At 35.1% G+C, this 26,364-nt stretch overlaps 2 pseudogenes; both read right to left on the bottom strand.

The window, feature by feature from the left end:
- Window positions 1-24,517, bottom strand: part of LOC120185290 — a 79,054-nt pseudogene extending 54,537 nt beyond the window's left edge.
- A 243-nt stretch (window positions 24,518-24,760) lies between these two features.
- On the bottom strand, window positions 24,761-25,925 carry LOC120185289 (annotated as a pseudogene).
- Between the last annotated feature and the right edge of the window lie 439 nt (window positions 25,926-26,364).

Here is a 26,364-nt window from a genome sequence, read left to right as displayed (position 1 = left end):
GCTCATGATTTACAGATTGTAGAAAGAATGTGCAATATAGCTGTTGATAATTTGGGAAAATATCAAGCCGAAAATCAAACGTTGAATTTGTCCATAGCCAACTTGGAAATTTCATATCAACGCCACAAGCGGGAGAATGAAGCTGAGCTAGAAGTCACTAAAGCCAAGAACAAGAAGTTGATGAAGATTATGGATGATTGTAGTGATCATATGCAAGAGCTTCATAACCACAATGACTTTCTTACAAGGAAGATTAAACAGCAGTGTCTACAGCTCCGAGAATTGACACTCAAGATAGAGAAAAGGGACAAAGTCATAAAAAAAGCTATGACCCAAGAAAACAATATGGCTCACAAATGGGTTGATTTAGCTGGCTTTGCAAGAGAATTGAAGCATATTGACAATTCAACACCCGAGCATGAGTGGAAGTTAAATTGGCTTTTGAATGAGGTAGAAAAGTTCGGAGTGAAAGTTGTCCATTATATATAAAGTTTTTTTGATGTACCGAGACCTTTGTGTTCAATGAAAGTTGTTTTAAGATGGTCACTCTGGAATGACACATTTTGTATTTGCATTTAGCATTTGCACTAGCATCGCATGTATTCATTTAAGCATTTTATATGCATTAATTATGAAAACACGAAAATAACTTATGAAAGGTAATGCTCTAGTAATAACCAGATCATTCATTCATATTGCTCCTCATCGTCATGAACAAACAAATGGAAATAATGGAGCAATCTCACAAGGAATCACAAAATCGGTTGCAAGAGCAGTTGGTCGGGTTACAACAAGGAACGAGGAATCAAGCATCGGGTTCTCTGCAAGACGTATCGAATCAAATGATCCAAGTGCTGGTACCACATGCTGCTGGTAAAGAGAAAAATTGAGGATAAAGGAAATCAATCTCATCAGACTAGTACATCAAGAGTGATAATTTTCTCTGGAGCATCTAACTCAGACCTAGGGATGGGCCTCGTCAATTTTGAGCAATTTGAAGGTGAGTTCAAGTTGTTGAAGGAAGCTATTAAAGATATAAAGGTTGAAGGAAGCTATTAAAGATATAAAGGTTGTTAATGCCTCTCACAAGGAGTTAGAAGCTAAGGAACCCAGTTTGGTCCCTGATTTAGTCATCCCACATGAATTTAGGATGCCTAATTTTGAGAAATATGATGGCACCAGTTGCCCCCTAATTTATCTAAAAATGTTTTGCAGAAAGATGAAAGGGTACCTAAATGATGATAATTTGCTGATTAATTTCTTCCATGACAACCTTGCTGGGCCAACTGTAGTATGGTATAACTGCTTGAACAAAGAGCTTTAAAGATAAGAATGAAAGTTACTGAGAGCTTTAAAGAATATGCCCTAAGATGGAGAGGAGTGGCAGCACAAGTTCAGCCTTCTTTGCTAGAAGAAGAACTATTATGTATGTTTCACGACTCTCTCCCAGCTTCTTTCTTTGAGTTAATGTTGGGAAATTCGACGAAGAGCTTCAAGGATCTTATAATGGTTGGAGAATTAATTGAAGATGCAATTAGCAAAGGAAACTTGAAAGTCACTTTCAAACGTCCAACTGATCAAAAGGAAAAGGCTGATGAGGTGATAGAATGTCACATCTAGAGCTTCCACAACCGTAAAAGAAAAGGGGTAGCAGGATACTCGAGTCGTTCGAATGAACCCAAGATCAAAAAATACTTTGATAGTATTCCAAACTTCTATCTTGGATATGTATCCCCATTTGGTTAAAGGTCAATACCTCAAACTGAAGCCAATGAAATTACCACCAAACTCTTCTGCCCATAACTACGATCAGATAGTAACTGTGATTTTCAATTAGGGGCATTGGGGCATGCTAAGGGGAATTGTAGGATCTTGTTCAAGGAGATAGAGATGTTTGTTGAAAATGGGACGTTGACACAAGAATTGGTGGAACAATGGATGATGAGCTTGAGTAGGGAATCCGAGCGCAATGTGTAACACACGATCGAGTCAAACGCCACTGCATCAGAAGAATAATGGGGCATCCTAATTATGTGAAAAATCATTTAATTCATCGTGAAACTTTTTGTCATTCGCAACATTTTGTTTGAACATATTTTTGTCCCTTTTCTCAGTTTTTTGAAAGGACTTTTAAACGAACTTACGTCATTTTCCAAGGTCATGAGCAATGAATCAAGTTTTAATCTTTTAATTCTTTGAATATCAAATGAATTAAAGGTTCTTTTACTACTTCATTAATTATAAGCTTTTGACAAGAGGCAAGATTAAACCTTCCATATCTTATCCAAAGCCAAAAGAACCATTATTGGGCTCCTCACCCGGAAGTAACATCGGGACTGAACTTTGACATCAATTCCCCAGCCTCAATAAATCCTAAGGGCACGACGAGGACCTTTCCTAAAAGAAAGACAAGACGAAGTATTACAGATCAAAGGCACACTAAGACCACGTAGAAGAAGAAGAAATAAAGGGAATCATTGAAATAATTCTATCATGTATTAATTATATTGTTTTCATATAAATAAGGTTAATCCTGAATACTCGTCCCCCTCGGGATACCTCTTTTACAAATACTTCTATGTATAAGATAATGAACAACATTGTTTCGTTTATCCTTTTAATATATGTATATATATATATCCCTTGTGGTCCCCTTTTGAGCCTATAGTATTTTTCTTCTGATTTAACCCAAACCAAGGATCACCATTCACACTTGAGGGAAAAGGTGAAGAACATCTGTTCGCATGTATAATGATCATCAATCCAAATTTTGTTATAGAAGCAAGTCATGATGAAATAAGGTGAGAAATAACGAGATACTGCAAGGTAGATCAAATATGAGGTGCTTGATGATTAAATCTAGTCAAGAATAACAAATGGAAGAAGAAAAGAAGGTACTCAAAGTAATGGAAGTCTTATACTCATCCATCAAAAAGAAGAAGAAAAAAGTAGAAAAAAAAGAAAAAAAGAAAATAAAAGAGAAAATAAAAGAAGAAAAAAAGAAATTGAATCAAGATGGGTAAATCATTGAGCTTCAAGTTACAAGGTTGATCAAGTGCAATTAGTTCAAAGATTCATATTCAATAAGAAGCACAAGAAATACTATAAATGGAAATAAACCCAAAAATTGACGGTCTAGAGGGATCCAGAAAAAGAAATGATGAAAGACAAGTAGTAAAGCAAATTTAAGTCAAGCAAGACAAGATTGAAGACAGCAGGACGAATTGATCCTTGGTTTGTTAACCCTTAAACACTTGTTTAGGTCTATTTATCTCCTTCTTTCATAACCGTGAGCCCTAGCCTACGTTACGTGCCTAAAAAGTCACTTCTAATCATACATGAATTTATAAAGTGGAGAGACTATCTTCATATTTCATCCTGCCCATCAGGATTAATCTTTATTTGCAATAGGTTTTATAACATCTTTAATGCATGATAGGAAAAATAACAAAGGGGGGTTCAAGACATAAATTTTGAATGACATTTTGAAACCAAATGAGGATTCAAGTTGAAACCTAAAAAGGCAGCCTGAACATGAAGATTGTCAACCACTGTACAGAAGGAAGATCTTATAAATCTCTTGATAAAGCATCGTACAGTCCAAAGGCACTCACGAGGGCTGAGAACCAGTGAGCATTTTCGGAAGGGAAACATGACAATTGTTTCATCAGATCAATTAATGCCAAAATTAAAAATGCAAGAAGCCAACCTGAAACACATTACCTCCCCAAATTAACCTGAACCACATTACCTTCCCAAGTCAGCCTGAGCCTTTTATTAGCATTAATCTTTACACTTTTCAAATGTTTATAACTTTTTAAAGGATTAAAAGAAAATTTAACTTATTTGATATTCAGTAAACTCTTGTTTTACAATTTGTTTTGATTGTGAGTATGAAGAAAATGACAGTATTTTTGAAATTTATTCATAAATTTTTCACATTTCCAAAAAAAAAATGATAAAACATTTTCAAACAGTCAGTTTCAAATGTGAAAGGTCCTTGAAGCTGGTGAGGTTCTATTGGAGAAAAGGAATAAGATTCCAGAACATGAAGCATTCCACAATCTTGAAGTAGATGGTCCAAGAGAACAAAATGAATGAAGAACTTCTAACATTTCCGGTGACGTTGTCAATAACCCATCAAGAAGAAAATGACCTCATTATTCATAATTTTACATATTGTATAAAATACAAGACAATTTGTTAGAAGAATTGATCATTTCAAAAGTGTTTATGACGATATAAAGAGACGCCCTCAAACTACTGGACAACACTACTGTGTAGTGACACCAGAATGAGAACATTCAAATTAGGATATGTTAGACACGAAGAAATCCATGAGTACCCACTTTGGGACATGACCAGGAACCCAGATCATGTTGGGATGACAAGATTCAGACCAAGAAGATATTGAGAATGAGTCTCACAAATTGAAGTGTCATGGGCAGACCATGAATTTGAGCAGAGCTTACCTTGTAAAGAAAACCAACCGAGCATCAATCAATGGCAGAGTCCTGAAAGAACAACTCAGAAAGCGTAATTGAGCCAATGACAGAAGGGGGCCTCAAGATCATATTAATGGTCATAGAAAGAATTCAAGAAAGAAAACATTTCCTCCGAAATGAAGATAGAAAACAAAGACCACAAGATGGTTGGGCAGATCTTCAGAAGTTACAAGCTGTTACACCAATATCTGTGTAAACCCTAGAGAAGAATGATCATAAGGAAAAAGGCATGGTTCCTCACTTTGGAGTAAAAGGAAAATTGAATCAGCATTTACGCATGCATGAGAACATCATTTGCATAAAAAATGCATTGCATTGCATTCACATTTCATACATAAACATTTGGTTTTTACAAATCTTCTAAGGAAAAAATATTCATGATATCCAAATCCCAACAGATCGAAGCTAGAATTTAAACCTCAAACACAAGAAATCGCATTTAGAGAGGCAAACCTAAAGAACAGGGTGGAACCAATTCACAGAGGAAACATTACTTTGAAGTGGGCATGTTCCCTAACCATTAAGTTGTTTTATAAGTAAAATGAAATGCAAAAGGTTTCTCATTCCAATATGAAAATTGAAAATTTTGAAAATAAGAAAGGTTTCTTACATAGTAATTTTTTTTTCAGAATTTATAAGTCCTTCGGGCTATCCATAAGTCCTTTGGGTAGGATGTTTTTCACATGTCTATCAAAAAATGAGAAAAGTTTCTCATTTTAATCAGAAAATTGAAAATTTTGAAAAGTGAGAAATGATTCTTACCTAGTAAACTATTTCCAAAATTTATAAGTCCTTCGGGCCATCAGTAAGTCTTCCGAGCATGATGCTTAAATCTTTCGGGTCATCTGTAAGTCTTTCGAGCAAGATGATAAGTCCTTCGGGCAGGATGTTTTTCACATGTCTATAAAAAATTAGAAAGATTTCTCATTTAAATCTGAAATTTGAAATTTTGAAAGTAATAAAGGTTTCTTACCTAGTAATCTATTTTCAAAATTTATAAGTCCTTCAGACCATCAGTAAGTCTTCCGAGCATGATGCTTAAATCTTTCAGGTCATCTGTAAGTCTTCCGAGCATGATGATTAAGTCCTCCGGGCCATCTTAAGCCTTCACCAAAGAGTAATGAAGCAAATCAATCTAAAGCCTTCACCGAAGAGTAGTGAAGTAAATCCATCATAAGCCTTCACGGAAGAGCAGTGAAGCAAATCCATCACTAATCCTTCCGAGTATGATGATTAAGTCATCCGGGCTATCTTAAGCCTTCACCAAAGAGTAGTGAAACAAATCCATCTTAAGCCTTCACCGAAAAGTAGTGAAGCAAATCCATCTTAAGCCTTCACCGAAAAGTAGTGTCTAATTTTGAATAAACATACTTTATTATCTTAAATGCAAACAAAATAATAATTAAGATGGAAATGAGAATATTATACCATAATAAACAAATAAACTGAATTAAAACAAAATACTAATATAAAGGACTAACATCAAAATAACCCTAAAGATTAGTAGGACTAAAAGGTAACATGCAAAAATATATAATCATAAAATCTAAAAAATTTAAATAAAATGACAAGTAGGACTGGAATTAAATGTACCTAAAATAAATAGACAAAATTATAAACATGCAAACCTTTAATTAGGGACTAAATTAAGCTAAACACAACAATTTTAGAATAATGATTAAATTCAAATAAATTTAAAATTAAACTTATAAAATTGAAAATAAATCCAATGCCTTAAATCGAAATGCTCATAAACTATTCAAACTAAAGAGAAAAAGAAAGAAAAACCTAAAGATATCTATTAGACTAAAATGGGAACCATGAAAATGTTATGTCAAATATGCAAAATAGCAAGAACTTAAAACAACACAATCTAGGACTAGGATGTAGCATGCGTAAAGATCAACAGCAAAACCAAAAAATTTAAAAGGAAAAACCATGGATTAAAATGCATCAAAACATAACATGGAAGGGTTTACTTCCAAAATAACCGATAAAGTGTTGAAACATATAGAGCAAAGATGATACGAAACTTATATTTTAATTATGATAACATTATCGTTTTATTATGATGCATTAAAGCCTGCATTTTTCAATCCCTAAAATACTGCCATTTTGATGAATATATATATATTATTTTAAGTGAAAATGCTTAACCTAACTCCCATTTAATTCCCTTCCACTTTCCCTAACCCATTCGTAATCTCTTCTCCTTCAATCTCACAGCGCCGTTCTCATCCCTCTGCTCTCATCTCCTTCTCGATCGCACCCACCTAAACCAGAACCTCCATGGACTTTTCTCCTCTCTACTTCTTCTTCAACCTATAGAACCCCCATGGTGCCAAATCGAAACAAAACCCCCTAATCTTCATCTCCTTCTTCGACGTAACCTACTTGAAACCCTTCTCCACTGGCCAAAGTAAACACCATGGCTACCTCCATCTCTATCCCTCGGTTACTATAGTCGGGGGCTCTGACGAGGAAAATTTGGAGCTCCTAAAACTAACCCTCTATAAAACCCGACTCCACGAAGACCTTAGGTCCTCTTCTAAACCTTGAATCATAGAAAAATAAAAGAGGACTTAGGGACTACCTTCAACAGAAGAGAGGTTCCGTTTTTGCTCCGACGACAGTGATGATGGATCATTCGAACAGGGAAAGGCTTCTTTATTTTTACTATTTTCTTTTTATTTCGAAATCTTGCCAACCAAAAGAACAAATATGCTCTTTATTGTTACACTGGAAATATTTTGTTTTCTATGATTGAATCATATATTCCAAAGAGATAGTAGTAGTATGTTTCTTATAAGAAAAAGGAATCAAATAAAAAAACCATGTATTGTTATTGCTTTCGGAAAAAAAATGGGGAAGAACCCCGTTACAATGTAATTCTCCCTCAAATCGGTAAAAATAAGCCCCCTGCTTACAATTTGTTTCCTTCATCTTCTCAATTCTGATTTGCTAACCCCGTTTTATTTATTTTTCTATCGAAAGCCCCTTGTCCTCTTCTTACATATTTTCTTTGCATTTGGTGTGACTTTGATAGGTTTAGGTGAAATTACGTTTGGAATTTGTCTTTGATTTTGCTGGCTGATTTTTCTGTTGATTTTGCTTATGTTTTGATGTTGTATCAGCTTCAATGGATGGTATGATTGGTGGCAGTGACTTGGCTTGAGCTGATGTCAGTCTTGTTGAGCTCCAACTGCATTTGTAATTGATTTGTATACGGGCGTGAGCTTCAGGCCTACATAAAATGTAATTTGTATTAATAATAATAATAATAATATATAATTAATATTTATAATATTTTTTAAGCCCGGCCAAAAATGAGTGTCTACAATTGCCCCTCTTTGTGCATTTTTGTGTTAACAAGAATAGGACAAAGACGAAAAAAGAAAATCAGTTTTTGTCCAGTTTCAACTCATGCTTTATAACTTGATAAGTGATTTGTCTCGCTGTCACTCAAGGAATATCAGATCTTGGAATGAGAGGGATATGTTTCGCTTATTCTAAAGGGAATATCAGATCTGAGGGATTTGATCCATTGAATCGGGTAGACTTGTTCCGTTGTCACTAAGGGAATATCAAATCTTGAAAGAGGAATATATTCCGCTGTCACTCAGTGAATATCAGATCTGGGGTAGACGTGTTCTGCTGTCACTCAGGGAATATCAAATCTTCGAAAAGATTGACATATTCCGCTGTCACTCAGGGAATATCAGATATGAGCAGACTTGTTCTGCTATCAGTTAGGGAATATCAAATCTTGGAAAAGAGAGACCTGTTTCGTTGTCACTCAGGGAATATCAGATATGGGGTAGACTTGTTCCGTTGTCACTCAGGGAATATCAAATCTTGCAAAAGAGTGACATGTGTCACTTCTTCTAAAGGGAATATCAGATTGATGGATTTGCTTCACTACTCTTCGGTGAAGACTTAAGATTGATTTGCTTCACTACTCTTCGGTGAAGGCTTGGGATGATTTGTTTCACTCCTCTTTCGTGAAGGCTTAAAATGGACTTTCTTCACTACTTTTTGGTTAAGGCTTAAGATTGATTTGGTTCACTACTCTTTGGGACATGACCAGAAACCCAGATCATGTTGGGATAACAAGATTCAGACCAAGAAGATATTGAGAATGAGTCTCACAAATTGAAGTGTCAGGGGTAGACCGTGAATTTGAGCAGAGCTTACCTTGTAAAGAAAACCAACCGAGCATCAATCAATGGCAGAGTCCTGAAAGAACAACTCAGAAAGCGTAATTGAGCCAAGGACAGAAGGGGGCCTCAAGATCATATTAATGGTCGTAGCAAGAATTCAAGAAAGAAAACATTTCCTTCGAAATGAAGACAGAAAACAAAGACCACAAGATGGTTGGGCAGATCTTCAAAAGTTGCAAGCTGCTACAGCAATATCTGTGTAAACCCTAGAGAAGAATGATCAAAAGGAAGAAGGCATGGTTCCTCACTTTGGAGTCAAAGGAAAATTGTATCAGCATTTACGCATGCATGAGAACATCATTTGCATAAAAAAATGCATTGCATTGCATTCACTTTCACACATAAACATTTGGTTTTTACATATCTTCCAAGGAAAAATATTCATGATATCCAAATCCTAACAAATCGAAGCTATAATTTAAACCTCAAACGCAAGAAATTGCATTTAGAGAGGCAAACCTAAAGAACAGGGTGGGACCAATTCACAGAGGAAACATTACTTTAAAGTGGGGCATGTTCCCCAACCATTAAGTTGTTTTATAAGTAAAAATGAAATGGGAAAGGTTTCTCATTCCAATCTGAAAATTTAAATTTTTGAAAAGTAAGAAAGGTTTCTTACCTAGTAAAATTTTTCCAAAATTTATAAGTCCTTCGGGCTATCCATAAGTCCTTTGGGCATGATGTTTTTCACATGTCTATCAAAAAATGAGAAAGGTTTCTCATTTAAATATGAAAATTGAAATTTTTGAAAAGTAATAAATGATTCTTACCTAGTAAACTATTTCCAAAATTTATAAGTCCTTCAGGCCATCAGTAAGTCTTTCGAGCATGATGCTTAAATCCTTCGAGTCATCTATAAGTCTTTCGAGCAAGATGATAAGTCATTCGGGCAGGATGTTTTTCACATGTCTATCAAAAAATGAGAAAGGTTTCTCATTTAAATTTGAAATTTAAAATTTTTGAAAAGTAAGAAATGTTTCTTATCCAGTAAACTATTTTAAAAATTTATAAGTCCTTCGGCCCATCAGTAAGTCTTTCGAGCATGATGCTTAAATCCTTCAGGTCATTTGTAAGTCTTCCGAGCATGATGATTAAGTCCTCCGAGCCATCTTAAGCCTTCACCAAAGAGTAGTAAAGCAAATCAATCTAAAGCCTTCACCGAAGAGTAGTGAAGCAAATCCATCATAAGCCTTCATGGAAGAGTAGTGAAGCAAATCCATCAGTAATCCTTCCAAGCATGGTGATTAAGTCATCCGGGCCATCTTAAGCCTTCACCAAAGAGTAGTGAAGCAAATTCATCTTAAGACTTCACCAAAAAGTAGTGAAGCAAATCCATCATAAGCCTTCACGGAAGAGTAGTGAAGCAAATCCATCAATAAGCCTTCCGAGCATGATGATTAAGTCCTTTGGGCGATCTTAAGCCTTCACCAAAGAGTGGTGAAGCAAAATCATCTTAAGCCTTCACCAAAAAGTAGTGAAGCAAATCAATCTTAAGCCTTCACCGAAGAGTAGTGAAGCAAATCGATCTTGAGTCCGACTTCCCCGGCAGAAAGGGTGGAGCATATCCCATATCAAAATTTTAAAGCAATGAGATGGAACTGGACGAAAACGCGTTGTCTTTTTTATTTTTACCATATTCTTGTTAACATAATAATGAGCAAAGAGGGACAGCTGTAGGCACTCATTTTGTTCGGGATATAATTATTATTATTATTATATTATTAATATTGTTTATTTTATTTTGCAGCCAAATTACAAGACCCGGATCCAAAATTGACTCGTTTAGATGCTGCCACCACCCATGCCTTTCACATGAAACATTTAGCAAATTTGACACTAGCTCAAGCCAAGTCACTGCCTCCAATCGTGCCACCATAGAAGCATATTACACACAAAAAATCAAACCAAAGTCAAGAAAGCACCTAACCCGAAAATCACGGGATAATTTCTCCTAAACCTGTTATTATCTCACCAGATGCAGAGAAAAGAAACATCAAGGACAAAGGATTCAGTGGATATTGGAAATCTTAAAAGGGGAGAAAACTCACGAACAGAAGAGGAAGGAAAAAGCAGAAGACATCACAAAAAGGAGGAACCGGAGAGGATTCGAACAAGAAAATTTGTCACACTACAACCAGAACCATAACGGGAGAAGACATCAACAAAAGAGGTATAACCATTCAAAGAGGAAAAATAGTTTGTAAAGGTCTCTCGACCATCATTTTCGAAGCAATAAAAAGAAAGTTTCTCTTTATTTCACTCTTCCATTTGAAGGAAGATACCAACCATTCACAAAAACCGTAACAATTTCTTGAGGTATTGAAATTCATTTTAATCTCCAATGTGCGATCTGTGTGTGGGTGTGTGAGTGGGTGATTTCGAAACAAACAAGAGGGGTTTAGGGATGATTTACTTGGGTTGTACAAACGCAGTTGGAGTCTCGATGACTCTGTTCCATCTCGGTTAGGATTGCATTGTTTCAGAAGATGGGTTGAGATTAGTTTAGTAAAAATAAGTTTCGAAACAAAACTAAAAAATGAGAAAATAGTGTTTTACTTTTAGAGTCAGTTTTTAGGTTCTTTAGGCCACCATGGATGGTATACAGAGGAGAGTGGCTTCGATTTTTTGTCAGGGACCGACCCACGTGTGGGAGGAATGATTCGAGTGACCTTAGGTTTCGGTCGAGAGGATAAAAAAATGTAAAATAAAAGGGGAGGAGTTTTCGATCTAGTTTACCTTGTGGAGTTAGGGTGGCGATTGGAGGGAGGAAGCGTTATTGAGTAGCGATGAAGCAGCGTCCGATTCCTTCTCTGGTGTCTGCAGCGTGCTAAGAGATGATGAAAAGAAGATGAGAGTTTGAAAGGGGAGAGAGCTAAGCAGCCGAATTGGTTGATAACAATGATCATGTTTAGTTTAGGGTTAGTGTAAAATAGGTTTTATATTATATAATATGGGTAAATTAATGTTAAGCCATCGAGTTTGTAGGGGTAAATTAGGTTAAGGTCCTCTCAATTTATGCGTATGTTTACGAAACAATCCTTTATTCGTTTAATTTTTTTGATTTGTTTAAAATGTTCAGGTACCATTTAAGTTGTTTTTCCATATTATTTTAACTTAAATTAAATAGGAGAAATTGCATATAGAACCTTATAATTTTTGCATATTTTTATATTTAAGTCACTGATTTATTTTTTATTTATATATTTAGTTTTACATTTACTTGAATTTAGTCATTATTCTAAAATTAGCATATTTAGCTTAAATCAGTCCTCACATTTAGCTTTCTTTTATTATATTCTATCTGGTTTGTTTGTTTATATTTCATTCGGTTTATGTGTTTGGCTTGTTATTTTAAGTTCTTTACTTTCCAAATTATGTGTGGTGCACTGCAAGTAAATATATCTATGTATAATTACTTCATGCCAAATGCATATGCCTTATAATGTACAAGTGACCCTTGCCATTTATCACCATTGTTTTCCATATGGCACAAATGTATATAGACACCGTTTCTTGTATTTGTTACGTACAACATGCTCATGTGCATAACTCGACCTATCATATAATTGGATTAAGGGTAATACTCTTTTAATTTAAAATCGTTTTAAGTGGGTTGTCTTAACTTATTCGAGGTCCGCTTTTAACGATTTTAAAATAAAAGTGTATTCCATCATTGGCACCTAAGAAATTGACTCATCACTTTAAAATTTGGTAATGGAAGAAAAAGAAATATTTGACTATTTAAATTTATCGAGAAAAGGTTATTATAACTATTTAAGATCTGGTCTCGATAATTTTTTAAATAATCGAATATTCTTCATCTTTCTAAAGTCTGGATAATTTTGACTTAATCAATCTGGGTGTTTTTGAATATGGTGAAATTCGTATGTTGTTATTTTGTTGGAGATCATAAATCAAATTAAATTCTAATTTGTAAATTTTATTGTGAATACATTAATTAATCGACTAGGTACCAATTTAGGGCGTTGTGGGGGTGTTAATCCTTCCCCATGCGTAGCCGACTCCCAAACTCATTTTCTAGTAACACATACCTCAATTTGTTGTTTTAATTAAAATTAATTTTTTATTTAAAATGACGAAACATTTTTGGGTGCCCAATCACACCCTAATCAAGGATTAGTGGCAACTCTTTTAACCTGTGTTTTTATTGTGAAGGAATTTTCAAATTTTCGAAACGAGAGGTTTTTTAAATCACATTCAGCTTTTAATAAAAATCAATCAAAAAGAAGATAATTAAAAATTGGTGTGTTTTTCAAAATCTCGCGTTCTTAAGGAAAAAATCGTTTCGACATTATGCAACTTTGTTGACTGCAAATGAGATGTCCGGTCTAGTGTGGAAAATATATTGAAATGCCCCTACTACATTTTGGTACTGTTGTGGATTGCTTAACACTTCCCCATCATTTTATTAAGCTTAATTGTTGTTTCCATGGGAGTAGAGGCAATATTCACTTCAAGCATTCTGGGTTTTTGCAACAATTTAGTGATAAATTTCTTCTGACAAAGAAACAAACCACTGCTTGATCTATGCACCTCTATGCCAAGAAAAACTTAAGTTGTCCAAGATTTTTTAAGGAGAACTTTTCATGCAGTTTATGAATTACTTGATCGATCTCCAGGTGAGAGCTCCCTGTGATAAGAATGTCATCTACATAGACTACCACATATACCACTTCACTTCCATCTTTTCGAATAAACAACGAAGATTCTGCCCTTGAAGACTTGAACCCTAAGCTAAGTAAAAATTAGCGTAACTTAAGAAACCAATTTCTTAGAGCTTGTATTAATCTATACAATGTCTTTTTTAACTTGCACACCAAGTCAACTCCATCAGTGGAACGCTCTTCAAAACCAAGAGTTTGTTGCATGTAGACATCCTCACTTAAGTCATCTTTTAAGAAGGCATTATTCACATCCACCAGCCTCATTTGCCATTTGCATGTAACAGCCAATGAAATCAAAATATTCATTGTAAAGAAATGAACCACAGGGCTAAAGGTATCCGTGAAATCATGCCCAAGTATATGAGAGTACCCCTTGTCAACCAGTCGAGTTTTTAATCTTTCTACAGATCCATCAGTATTTTTCTTCACCTTAAAAAGCCATTTTCAACCAATGGCTTTTCTCCAGCTGGTAATTCCACAATATCCCATGTGTTATTACTAAGAAGAGTATTGTATTCATCCATAACAGCCACCTTCCAGTCATCATCTTTGAGAGCAACTTGAATGTCTTTAGGTACATCTTTGCACTAAATGGAAAAAAAATTTGGTTTAAAAATGTCATGCTTGCTTCGAGTGATCATAGTATGAGTATTATTTGTTCTTGTCCCCTGAACACTTTCTTGATTATGATCTTGTTAACCGGGTACATCTTGTTCAGAATCAAGAGAAAGAGAAACATCACCAAAAACATCATCTGTTTGTTCTACAGTCTACACATTTGTCTCATTCCTTGTAGCTTTAGATTGATCAACATTAGTAACTTCTAAAATCTTGTCATCATTGGGACTTGATCCTCGCACATGCCTGGTATTTCCTTGTTGATTAGAAACAACCGGTAAGGATCTCGATCGAAACATCACATTGCCACCTTTACTACAGGGTAATGCTTTGTGAGCAAAAGAAAAGACATTTTCATTAAACACCACACTTCGTGACACATATATTCTGCCATTTTCATCCATACACTGATAACCGTGATGCATTGGAGGATAGCCCAGAAAAACACATGCCTTGGAAAAAAAAGTCCATCTTATGTGTATTAAACACCATGAGATGAGGAAAACACCGGAAACCAAAGATTTTGAAAAAACAATAGTCAGGAGCTTACCATACAGCTTTTGATGAGGAGAAATATTACCAAGAAGCTTCGAGGGCATCATTTTAATAAGATAGATCGCACTGAGGACTGCATGAGACTGGTACATTAGAGGCATTGATGCTTATGTCAATAATGCTAAAGTAGTTCCAACTATATGTTTGTGCTTTCTTTTCACTACCCTATTTTGTTGTGAGGTATGAGGACATGACCTCTTGAGTTTAACACCAAGACGATGTGAGATATCCTATAGGAGTCGAAACTCTCCCCATTATCTGTTTGTAATGCTAAAATAGTTGAATTAAATTGATTTGAAACTAGAGCAGCAAACATTTCAAATGAAACAACAACTTTTCTTTTATTCCTTAAAAGATATGCCCAGCTATTCCTTGAGTACATATCCACAAAACTCACAAAATATCTAAAACTACTAGAAGCAATAGGGGCAGGGCCCCATACATCAATTTCAACCAACTCAAAGGGTCGATTATACACTGTTTGTGACATAGGAAATGGCAGAACTCGACTTTTTCCCATTTGACATGCTGCACAAACTTCAGTTTTATCTACATTTAGATGTTTATTAAGTGTTGACTTCACCACCTCAACTGTAAGATGTCCTAGTCTTTTATGCCAAATCCAATACTCACTGGTATCTTTAACATTTGTGTTATGAACTGCTATTGTTTCTCCCATAACTTGAAAAAACAAAGATATACAATCCTCCATCAAGCCTTCACTCCATCAGCACGACTCCTTTGCTTTCATCCTCAACATAGCAAACATTTGCATGAAACTTAAAGTAAACTGAATTATCTTGAGTAAACTTTGAAACTGACAAAAGATTCTTGTTTATTTTTGGAACATATAGCATCTGATCAAGCAAAAGGTCTCTAGAAGAAGCTTGAAAAACATTTCGACCAATATGAGTAATTGCAATAGTTGAACCATCCCCTAAATGAACCTTACCACTGCCAGTGTATGCTTGTTTGCTTGTGATAGTAGAGAAAGTACCAGTCACATGATGCGTGGCTCCTAAATCAGGAACCATTTAGCATAGCTCAAATGACCATCAACCATCAAAGCATTGACTTGAACATTATCATCTTGCTTGACATAATACAAATAAGTTGGGTTTATAATCTGCTCACCAGCACCGTTAAGAATCAACTTCACTGGAACCACCATGGACTCATCAAGAAAACCTTCAAGTCCAAGAAATATGCATCAATTGTATTTCAAGCAATGTATCATATACAAGAAATGGCAGTTATTTAAAGAGATTAACATGAGCTTGCTTAACCACCAAAGAGTTGTTGAAATAACATAACCAACTAACTACTTAGCCACATGAATCTAACCGCGATATAGTTTTAACACAAATATAGATCTATGCGACAACAAAGCGGTTGGTGAACTAAATAAACCAGAGATTATAACAACTAAAGAAAAAGTATCAATTCAATTGAAACTAAAAGCAGATCATATTGCCAAAACTTGACTGATATGAGTATGTGGAATTTGTAGACATGTCTAGTGTTTTTACATGGGCGAGTGAGCTTGAAATTGTTTCAGAAGACCAATGAAGATGTAAACGAAATGGCTTTCCTTTGGGATTTTTTTCTTCAGACACCATATGATGCAAGTGCTTTTGGAGTGCTATCTTTAATATCTTCTTTCGGCTCTAGAAAAATTATACAAGATGGTGGCGCAGTTCCTTTTTGCAAGTTTGGAAGTGCAGTGTTTTCTGCTCTGAACAAAGGGTACGAAAATTTTAGGATTCTCAAATTCATCAACGGCATCCTGATGTTGAGTTAGAAGCGCAAGAATGCTCGATACCTCATCAACAAGTATACCATCACTCATCTTCTGTATGATTTGCTTCACTGCTCCAAATTCAGTAAACTTTACTTTGTTCACAAGTACTTCACAAAGGCTGAGTATTGCAGAGGAAACTTCCTCCATTTCCAACGGATGCCCTACACGTAAGAGTTTGAGTAGAGGCTCAAGAGCACCGGAATTTCCGATTCTGAACTTGTTCGAATTGAGTGTCGATAATGTGAAGATAGTAGCTGCAGCGTTTCTCTTTGTTTCACTGGTTCCGGATTTCATAGATTCAGTAAGTAAAGGGATTACAACAGGATGTTCCACTAAGAGTGCCTTATTTTTGTCATCGGTCGAAATGTTTAGAACCGTAGCAAACAGATATTCCTGGAGGTCGGGATCGGAATCAACCTTGGTTAATGATAGAGGGTCGAGCAATCTAGTGATGCCATCGGGAAACTCAGAAAAAAAAATTGCCCTACATGATGGTATTGTCTTTATCGGTCTTTGAAGCTCTTTAGCAGCTTGCTTCTGATCATCAAGTGAAAACAACTTCTCAAGCAACAATTTAACGTGACGTTTATCGGTCATCGGATCACGTTCCTTATCATGATCAACCTTTAGTGGTGTAACGCCATGTTATTCGCACCACCGCAGAATCTGTAGCTGAACACCAGATGAATATACATTATAACTAAAGATAATGGCATCGTCAAGATCAAACAATGTAGTAACTAAAGATTCTGAATTTAGCCTTTACATGTGTAGACATTGTCCGAGTCGAAAAAATATTATTATTATTATTATTATTATTTAAAACCAACCACTACATCTCCACCCATACCACTATCCACCAAATCATCCACTAAGCATTAAATAAAAATCCACTCAACTTTTCCACTACTCCATGATTTATGCCATCATTCCATGTTTTCTTCCATTTTTTTATTTCTCCACTCATAACAATTATTTTCTTATGATATATATAGGTAATATGATAGATACAAGAGGGGGAGGGGACACCAGGAGCAAAAACGTGGAGATACCAGAGAGCCACACGGGAGAGAAAATTGAACAAAAAAATGAAAGAAAGCTTATATATTATTGAGCTTATAATTAAATTTTAATTGAAACTCGAATAATTCGACTTGAATTTCATAAATTTGACTAAAAAATTAAATAAAATTTGAATGACAAAATATGACTTGTTACTTCAAAAAAATTTATTTAATTTGACTTGACTCGATTAATACTCTAACTAAAATATAAAAATTAAAGATATTTGCTTATATATTATTGAGCTTATCGAAATCGACATGTTATTTTGATCATGTAAATATGTATTGAAATGAATGCATCATACTACTACTAGTTTTTATTTTCCCTTACTCATCCTTGGAGACTTGATCAACTAAGAATCTCTACTCTAGAAAATAATATAGAAGAACATTCTTCATTTTCAGGCCTACACAGGGATCTGCACTTGCGGGTGGTGTTGGTGATTTCAAACGGTAGGCGGGCTTGAGATTGGAGTTGAAGTTTGGGATTAGGATTTAGTAATTTTAATTTCAATTTACTTTTTATTTTAAATCCTACTTGGTATAAAATATTAAGAAAAAAATACCATAATTGAAAATTTAAACGGTGGAGTGATTAAAACATGAGCAATGTAAAAGTTTATTTATTAAATTGAAAATTTTTAAACTTCGTTGACCAAAATAGAAATGAGAAGATAGTTGAGTGGTGAACTTTGAAATTTGCGCTTAAATCTAAATGATGGTTTCGTGGTCCTGATCATTCCGGGATCATGGGAAAGGCTACGAGATTTTAGGCTAGGTTGGGGAGAATTGGATCTGACCAAGTTGAGGGGTTTTCGGAAATGAGAGCAACAAGGGGGATTGACTGACTTGGATCTTGGTGTTAAGAAAAAAAAACTTTTTGATTTCATGGTATTAACATGTTAAGATTGTTGATGTAGGATAAGGATGATGTAGATTGTGAAGAAGCTGTGAAAGTGGAGAAGATTGGGGAATGCTTGGACCTTCATTTCAAGTGCCCCTGCGGCAAAGGCTATAAAATTCTTCTCTCTGGAAAAAACTGCTATTACAAGCTCATTTAGATTTACCAATGTCTTCAACTTGCTTAGTCTGATTCTTTAGATAACATCATTTGTTCCTGTTGGTGACATTGAATTAAGTAATGTAATGTGTTGTATTTCTTCTACAGATCTATAATGGAATATGTTCTTTTTATGCATTGAACAGATTGCAACTTTTTTTTTTTTACATTTCCAAAAGAATTTGCATTCAACATTTTGCTGTATCATCCGAATTTGGATTGCAGACTTTTCACCATTTTATGTCCAATTTAAAGGCCTTGCGTTTTTCCAAACGCTGCACAAGAGTCTTTGCATACCGGAGTGACCGTCGATCCAACCGGATTCGACATGTTTCTGCACAAGGTCTTTAACTAATATCTATTAGCGTTAGTTAGGCTCCAGCTGCATGTGATCTGTTAGATAGTGCCCAGACTGTGCTAATTGACATAGGAATTAAAGTAGAAAAGGTTCCAAAAATATAATATGATAATATGAGTATCATAGAATTTATTAAGTGAACTCAACAGTAAAAGTGAGTGTTGTTTTCCCTTCGAGCAGCTGCGTCTGTAGGAGGTGGTGTTAATCGGTTAAGAAAATTTTGAATAGATGCTATTTATAATCACTCATACTATTCAATGAAAATAATATAATATGAGTATCATAGCCAGCCACAACCACTAATTCAATCGTGCATGTCAATATAAAAACATTTACTTTGATGAACAACTGATCCAACTGAATTTGATGTGTTCTTCGAGATGTGTTACCTCCATTCTTGCCCTTATAATTTTTTTTTGAAGGAATACGAATTTGCATTAATAAGAAATAACGTCTTGGAGTACATTAGCTGAAATGAATTCTGAAAACTCAACTAAGACATATGTGGACAACAACCATTGGGCTAAAGCACGAGCAGTAGCATTGGCCTATCGTCGGATGTAGCACACATTGAAGTGGGAATAGTTATCCAGAATTTAACGCAACTCAATAGAAAAAAAATGTCTCACCACGTATAGATCTATGCGACGACTAAGCGGCTGGCGAACTAAATAAACAAGAGATTATAACAACTAAAGAAAAAGTATCACTTCAATTGAAACTAAAAGCAGATCATATTGCCAAAACTTGACTGATATGAGTGTGGAATTTGTAGACATGTCTAGTGTTTTTACACAAGCGAGTGAGCTTGAAATTGTTTCAGAAGAACAATGAAGATGTAAACGAAATGGCTTTCCCTTAGGATTTTTTTCTTCAGGCACCATATGATGCAAGTGCTTTTGGAGTGTTCTCTTTAATATCTTCTTTCGGCTCTAGAAAATTATGCAAGATGGTAGCGCAGTTCCTTTTAGCAAGTTTGGAAGTGCAGTGTTTTCTGCTCTGAACAAAGGGTACGAAAATTTTAGGATTCTCAAATTCATCAACGGCATCTTGATGTTGAGTTTGAAGCGCAAGAATGCTCGATACCTCATCAACAAGTATACCATCACTCATCTTCTGTATGATTAGCTTCACTGCTCCAAATTCAGTAAAGTTTACTTTGTTCACAAGTACTTGACAAAGGCTGGGTATTGCAGAGGCAGCTTCCTTCATTTCAACGGCTTCCCTACACGTAAGAGTTCGAGTAGAGGCTCAAGAGCACCGGAATTTCCGATTCTGAACTTGTTCGAATTGAGTGTCGATAATGTGAAGATAGCAGCTGCAGCGTTTCTCTTTATTACACTGGTTCCGGATTTCATAGATTCAGTAAGTAAAGGGATCACAACAGGATTCTCCACTAAGATTGCCATATTTTTGTCATCAGTCGAAATGTTTAGAACTGTAGCGATCAGATATTCCTGGAGGTCGGGATCGGAATCAACCTTGGTTAATGATAGAGGGTCGAGCAAGATGCCATCGGGAAACTCAGAAAAAACTTCCCTACATGATGGTATTGTCTTTGTCAGTCTTTGAAGCTCTTTAGCAGCTTGCTTCTGATCATCAAGTGAAAACAACTTCTCAAGCAACAATTTAACGTGACGTTTATCGGTCATCGGATCACGTTCCTTATCATGATCAACCTTTAGTGGTGCAACGCCATGTTCTTCGCACCACCGCAGAATCTGTAGCTGAACACCAGATGAATATACATTGTAACTAAAGATAATGGCATCGTCAAGATCAAACAATGTAGTAACTAAAGATTCTGAATTTAGCCTTTACATGTGTAAACACCCGTTTTTGTCCAGGTCAAAAAAATATTATTATTATTATTATTATTATTATTTAAAACCTACCACTACATCTCCACCCATACCACTATCTACCAAATCATCCACTAAGTATTAAATAAAAACTCATTCAACTTTTCCACTACTTCATGATTTATGCCATCATTCCATGTTTTCTTCCATTTTTTTTATTTCTCCACTCATAACAATTATTTTCTTATGATATATATAGGTAATATGATAGATACAAGAGGGGGAGGGGATACCAGGAGCAAAAACGTGGAGATACCAGAGAGCCATACAGGAGAGAAAATTGAACAAAAAAAGAAAGAAAGTTTCTTTGATTCTGCCGGATTTCTCGCCGGTGATCGGGATCTCCGATCAACATTCTGAATAGTGAAATGTTGCGCACGGTCAACACGAACAACATACTGAAAAATTAAGAACATCGGAAGGTGGACGGTGGCAGATTGGAGAAAATAAATCTTGACATTTTTTATCTCTTGTCGGAGATAAGGATCTCCGATCAACATTCCGAACGGTTTAAAGTTGAGTGAAGTCAACACGAACAACATATTGAAAAATCAGGACGATTAGACGGTGGACTACGTAAGATCGGAAAAAATAAATACGAACCTGATTCACGTAAAACCGACTCTAGATCCAAGATGAGGAGGCCAAGACGGACTTTCTGGTGAAATTTGGTAACCATCGACCACCGGTGATCGTGGTGGCGCGACGAAAGTCGTCGGTGGCGGCACGACGGCATGGCGACGATGGCGGCGAATCATTTATGATGCATATTATGTATTTTTGTATAATTTTTGTTTAGTCCCTAAATATTTATGCATGTTTTTCATTCCAGCATCTAAATTTATGTATTTTTCTGATTCTGACACCTTAGTTTCTGTTATTTTATTTTAGTCACTTCAGTTTATGTTTTGTTATTTATGTCCATTAAATTTCTGTTTTAGCAATTGATTTGAAGCAAGTTAATCAATCTTTAATAAATGGATCATATTTTAACTTGATATTTGACTCAGGATTTCCACCATTACGACAACGTGTAAGCGACACATTACCAATTTCATATGTAGTTATCAAAACAAAAGCAATTCAAAAGTTTGGTGAGTAAATTGAAAAATTGAAAGTATAGTGAGTGAAATAAGAGAGATAATAAAGTTCAATGAGGAATGGTGTAGTTTACCCTGATTTTTAAATTAAATTTTATTAAAATAACAAAATATATTTGGGTGATCCAAACACACGCTAAATAAAGATTGATACTGACTCTTTGAATCACATTTTTCAATAAAAAAGAAAATGCCTAATTTTAGTAAAAAAAGGAGCCCTAAAATTATTATTTTTAATTTTTTTGGATGTTTGTGACACGGGTGAGGTGTGTACTGGTGTTCAATTGTGATGGTGGAACTACGGCCTCTTGGCTATAGCCTTTTTTTTTTTTTTCTTTTTCTTCAATGTCAGTTGTTTTTTCTTATCTCTGTGTTATCTGTATTTTTCAGTTCACCTATTTCTTTCGTAGCTAACCTCTCATTCACTATATTTTTTCAAGTTAAATCTAAAGGTGGTTTGGTGATCTTGATCATTCAAGGATTATATTATGACTGAGGTTACGAGACTTTATGTTGGATTAGGCAGAATTAGATTTGACTAGGAAAAGTTGGGGGTTTTCGGAGATGAGAGCATAAATGGGAGATTGTTCGACTTGGGTCTTGGGTTTTTTGGGTCAATTGGACTTGGTGAATGAGTTTTGGGTTTGTGTTTGGATTGGATAGAGGTATAAGTAAATGGGCTTTGGATTTGGGTTGAATTTGGTTCAAGCCTGGTAAATAGGCTTTGGGCCTAGACAAAATTAGTGTCTACATCTTATATGATTAAAGGATGTCGTTAGATCAAAATTAATTTATATCATAATTTTATAAATAACTATAATTAAATTTGAATTGAAACTCGAATAATTCTACTTGAATTTCATAAATTCGAATAAAAATTTAAATAAAATTTGAATGACAAAATATGACTTGTTACTTCAAAAACTTTTATTTAATTTGACTTGACTCTATTAATACTCTAACTAAAATATAAAATTAAAGATATTTGATTATATATAATTGAGCTTATCGAAATCGACATGTTATTTTGATCATATAAATATGTATTGAAATGAATGCATCATACTACTACTAGTTTTTATTTTACCTAGCTCGTCCTTGCAGACTTGATCAACTAAGAATCTCTACTCTAGAAAATAATATAAAAAAACATTCTTCATTTTCAGGCCTACAAAGGGATCTGCACTTGCGGGTGGTGTTGGTGATTTCAAACGGTTGGCGGGCTTGAGATTGGAGGATTTAGTAATTTTAATTTCAATTTAATTTTTATTTTAAATCCTACTTGGTATAAAATATTAAGAAAAAAGTACCATAATTGAAAATTTAAACAGTGGAGTGATTAAAACATGAGCAATGTAAAAGTTTATTTATTAAATTGAAATTTTTTAAACTTCGATGACTAAAATAGGAATGAGAAGATAGTAGATTGGTGAACTTTGTAATTTGCGCTTAAATCTAAAGGATGGTTTCGTGGTCCTGATCATTCCGGGATCATGGGAGAGGCTACGAGATTTTAGGCTAGAGTGGGGAGACTTGGATCTAACCAAGTTGAGGGGTTTTCGGAAATGAGAGCAACAAGGGGGGTTGACTGACTTGGATCTTGGGCTTTTTGGGATCAATTAAGCTTGCTGAATGGGTTTTTGGTTTGTGTTAATGGGATTTGGATTTGTGTTGAATTTGGTTCAGGCCTACTAAATGGGCTTGGCCCAAACAAAATTAATGTTTATATCTTATATGATTAGAGAATATTGTAAAATTGAAATCAATTTAAACTATGATTTTATAAATAATTATAATTAAATTTGAATTGAAGTTTGAACAATTCGACTTAAATTTCATAAATTTGACAAAGAAATTCAAATAAAATTTGAATGACAAAGTTCAACTTGCTAATTCAATTTTTTTTGTTAAATTTGATTCGACTCAATCGATACTCTAACTAGAATATAAAAAATAAAGACGTTTGCTTATATATGATTGGGATTATTAAAATCGACATGTTATTTTGATGATATAAATATGTATTGAAATGAATGCATCATACTATTAGGTTTTATTTTCCCTTTCTCCTCCTTTGGATTATGGAATTTGACATGGCGTTACGTTATCTCCTTGGCTTGTCAGTTACAGTCACTGTCACACAATCACACAATCAAGTAAGATTCAAGAATCATTCGTACAAAAAAGAGTTCTATATAAACCCTCAACAGCTTCTCTGATTTTCGCTCAAGAAATAGAACCTCTCAAGAAACAGACGGTGAAATTGAATGAATGATGGTTGAAGATGATGATGATGATGATCGTAAACGTCGTTCTCCCGAATCCATCTTTTATAGTTTCATTCAATCAATTGTTCATTTGTTGACGGAGATTGAAAAGAACGAAGGAGAGGGTGAAAGAAATGAATAATTGGTTGTGAAACTATAACAGAGATTCGAACCAACAATATCCCAAGACTGTTGAGTCCTTGTATCTGCACAACGTTGATAGGAGTGACAGTTGATCCAATTGGACTCGACGTGTTTCTGCCCATATTGAACCCTGAAAAGAAGAAGTTAACTGCTTTGGCAAGCTTTGGGTCCTTGCACAACTTCCCATTCACAAACACTGAACAAAATCATAGTATATGACAAAGAAAGTTACTTCCATTCTTGGTATCATTGATGGCTACATAAAAGCAGTGGTACATGAGGAAGCCGAAACCAAATGAAAACAAGCACCTTTCGTTGGTCCACAAGTCTATCTATAGGCAGTGAGCTTGAACTGCTCCATACCTTATAATTTAAATAACATAAAATGATATTTTAATGGCTAATTTACAATTTCGATCCTTTCCCCTTTCTTGATGTACATTCTTTGATTAAATATTCTTTTAACGTATGGCAAGTATAGGCCAACCAAATCTTTAATGCATTCATTTCTGCTAATTCCTTTAAACAAAACAGTTTTTGCCAAATACACCAGAGATTATAACAACTAAAGAAAAAGTGTCAGATGCTTTTCTGATCTCAACAATGGGTAAGAAAATTTTAGGATCCATGAATTCATCAATGGCGTCTGGATGTTGACATAGAAGTTCAAGAATGCTCGATAGCTCATCAACAAATATACCATCACCCATCTTCTGTATGATTAGCTTCACTGCCCCTAATTCAGTAAGCTTTGCTTTGTTCTCAGATACTTCACAAAGGCTTAATATTGCAGAGGCAGCTTCCTTGACTGCCAAGGGATGCCCTACACACTAGTGTTCGAGTAGAGGCTCAAGAGCACCGGAATTTCCGATTCTGAACTTGTCTGAATTGAGTGTCGATAATGTAAAAAAGAGCAGCTGCAGCGTTTCACTTTGTTGCAATGGTTCCGGATTTCAAACATTCAGCAAGTAAAGGGATTACAACAGGATGATCCACTACAAGTTTCTTATTGTTGTCATCAGTCAAAATGTTTACAACCATAGCGATCAGATCTTCCTGGAGCTCGGGATCGGAATCGACCTTGGTTAATGATAGTGGATCAAGCAATCTAGTGATGCCATCGGGAAACTCAGAAAAAACTGCCCTACATCTACATGATGGTATTGTCTTTTTCAGTCTTTGAAGCTCTTTAGCAGCTTCCTTCTGATGATAAAGTGAAGACAACCTCTCAAGCAACGAGTTAACGTAACATTTATCGGTCACTGGATCTCGTTCGTTATCATGATCAACCTTTAGTGGTGCAACGCCATGTTCTTCGCACCACCACAGATTCTGTAACTGAACACCAGATGAATATACATTGTCAACTAAAGACAATGGCATGGTCAAGATTCTTCAATAAAACCAAGAATTAGAACATTTCTCAGTAACTAAAGAAAATTAGATCTACCAACACAGAAGCGAGAAAAAAGAATCGAGCGATAAATCTAACCTGGTCTGAACCCGAGAGTGTACCAACAGATTGTTGCAGTTTCAACTCTGCTAAACGAGACAAGATTCTTACACATTTGATACCGTATCAGTCCCACAGTCATCTTCTTCGAGAATCACATTCATTACCCTCTGCAGCTCTTTCTTTAATTCTGTTTCTTCCACCGTTGCTGAAGATGTTTCTTTGTCAGCCATGAAGAAATCAGAATAACAGCTTCTTTGAGAATAGAAAGTACAAATTTCCTTTGTTTTAGTTCTATTAAAAATATTTTGTGCTTTTGGATAATTGGCGTGTAATAATATTTAATTCAGATTTAGATAATAACAATACTAGATAATTAACAAATGAAAAATGAATTCAGTTTTTAGACAAATTTGTATATTAAGATTTAGATAATTCAAAACTTACAAATATTCAACCTTAATCTTAATCTTAGCTCATCGACTTCCACTCTCATAGTGCGTGGTTCTAGTGGATACTGCATCATATTCATCACGTACCCTTCAATGACTTCTTCGCTCATCAGGCCGCCCACCACTTGTGTGTGTCAACTTTTCTCTCAGGATATTAGATAATGCCTCTTTTTGGGTCAAAGTTGTCTTAAATTGTTATAATAAGCCTTATATTTTGTTA

Source organism: Hibiscus syriacus, unplaced genomic scaffold (assembly GCF_006381635.1).
Source record: "Hibiscus syriacus cultivar Baekdansim isolate YM2019G1 unplaced genomic scaffold, ASM638163v2 tig00113096_pilon, whole genome shotgun sequence".
In the NCBI taxonomy this organism is placed as follows: Eukaryota; Viridiplantae; Streptophyta; class Magnoliopsida; order Malvales; family Malvaceae; genus Hibiscus; species Hibiscus syriacus.
Note: the sequence above shows the minus strand (reverse complement) of the source record. Positions and strands in the feature narration are given on the sequence as shown.